Source organism: Pundamilia nyererei, unplaced genomic scaffold (assembly GCF_000239375.1).
Source record: "Pundamilia nyererei isolate P.nyererei 1_Seehausen unplaced genomic scaffold, PunNye1.0 scaffold00088, whole genome shotgun sequence".
In the NCBI taxonomy this organism is placed as follows: Eukaryota; Metazoa; Chordata; class Actinopteri; order Cichliformes; family Cichlidae; genus Pundamilia; species Pundamilia nyererei.
The window spans coordinates 1,381,238-1,383,667 of NW_005187489.1; positions in this window are offsets into that span (position 1 = coordinate 1,381,238).

Sequence of the window (2,430 nt, forward strand, 5' to 3'; positions counted from 1 at the left end):
AAATAAGATACAGTCTAGGTAAAAATTTACTTCGCTCATTCTTTCTTGGAACGTCCTTTCTAAGATTTTGGGTGCATATAAAAGCGCGCCTGGTGCACAGGCCTGAGGTAAATATTTCACTAGCCTGGCAGAATTAATCACAAGTCTCTGCGTCCCACAAAGGCTCCATTGAGCTGAGCGGGCTATATGGACAAACTGGAGCTGCGCCTGAGCCTCTATAAGGGAGAGAGAGGTTACTGACCTGATCCACCAAGTAATGCTGCACAGCTAAATCCGACATGTGAAGGGACAAGCAGCCCACAGGAGACACCCAGAAAGCTTTACGCACCACGGAGGAATGACCCAGGCTGCAGCCTTTATGCGCACCTCATCAGGAAACTGACTTTGGCCCATGCAACAACATTATTTCGTTGAGATTTATTCAGTGGCTTAAAAGTGTATGGAGCCAAATTATGGTATGTTTGAGCACGCAGGGTTACCATCCGTGTCATTCTGCTTTGGTTCTGCCGTGGGTGGCACACTGACACGGGGAGGGGGAGTCACAGTAGGTCTGGTGACGGTGCATGGGTGCGCACTGGGCTGCAGAATGTGGTCAGTTGCTGGGGATATACTATTTGATCAATTGAGCCGTGGGTTTCGGAAAAGGAGAGGTAAATGTGCACTGGCTAAGTGGACGTACTCCACTTGGAGAGCCTATCGCTCTGTGTTTACCTGTTTACTTTCACAGGTAGTTCAAACAGCCCGCTTGCCTTTTCACTCTGACAGTGGCCAGTACGCAGACTGTTTTTGCACAGCTGGACGAGTTAACGGGACCAACACCGGGAAATGTTTACAGTCCAGTAAATTAGCTCAGGACACATTCAGGCTAAATTTATGTAAAATTATTTGTAAAAAAACAAAGTGTAAAAATACGTCGTGCATTTTGTCCAAGTTAGACTTTTATTTTCTAGTCATGATCTATTTATTGTAGTTTTTGTTGTTGTGTTTGCTTTTTGTATTTTTTTTCCACGCTTTTGGTTTGTGTTTCTTTAAATATTAACTCGCAAAAATAAGAATCCTCTGTTTAGAGTCAAAAAGTTGAAACAAAAAATGTTAAATCCACTTAGAGACCATTGTTTCACTATCCCCAGTTAGGACTGTGTGAAATGTGTGTGTATTGGGGGTGTTAATGCGCACAGAAGATATTGTAAAGAATGGCTTCTGAGCTGTGGATGCAGCAGGATTTAAAGGACAATGCAGGGCGCAGTGCTGCTCCTTCCTATCACCTGCTTACTTGAGTCCGGTTGACATTAAATCTTTAGATCTGACACCAGAACGATACACTATTCTGACTGAGATGTTCATTTGACTTTTGTGCGTATAGTGCGTGCACAAGACTAACCTTTTTTCTCTATGTGATCACCGATGCTGTAATTATGCTATCACCAGTTTTGCCAGTTCTTCCATTTTAATATTATATGCTACAGAGCTGGCTGCCTAATTATTAAAGCTCATTACATTTTTTTTCTGATCCCAGCTTTGCAATCAAAAGTATGACAGAATGGATTCATCCAAAAACAATTAATTTTTCGGATGAACCCCAAAAAAACGGGCCCCGTCTGATTAATTATAATTCCCTCCTAAAAATTCATGCCCACGATTGTTCCCAAATAAGTAAAGAAAGGGCTTTTTATATTGTTGATTAAATAAATCTTTCGATTGAATGCACAAATAAGAATGCCGCAGGAGAATCCATAATAATGTTGATCATTGCTTTCCTTTAATCGCTGAATTTCAGCGTGTTCGGATGCCTCAGGCAGTGAGGTAGTCTTTGATAAAGGTAACCCCGCCTGCCTCAGGGTGCCTATGATAAATGTACAGACTGACAAGACCGATTTCCTCCCTCTATGATTAAAAGGCTATATATAATATTCAGGTAGAGCCGGGTCCAGTTTATTTATGGAGGCTAAGCCGTGGCCCGGGGAGACTTGGCTCGAGGGCAGAAATCATTCTGGAGCCCGATTTCTTTCCTTTTTTTTTCTTAAAAAAAAAAGAAGAAGAAGAAAAAAAAGAAAAGAAAACAGAAACAGAAATCCTTCCACCTTCCCCCCGCCCCGGGCACAAAGTCTTTATTCGTCTCCTTTTCTCTAATGATTAAACATGTCATGGCGAGATTATAGCGAGGCGCCCATGCCCCGAGGAGATGCCTTCATTTGTTAAACCACCAGTTTATTTGTAACGGTGAATTTCATGCCACGCTTTCCCATTCGCCTTAATCTTTTTCTATGTAAGACAAATTGCTAAAAGGGGGTTTATTATTTTTTAATCACTTCCCATTTCAACATCGCTCTGACACCGGCAGGGAGGAGGGAGAATAGTTAGAAATCTCCAAGGCTTCTTCACATAAATCCAAAGTGACAATTTGTAAAGCCTCGAACAATATTATTGTCA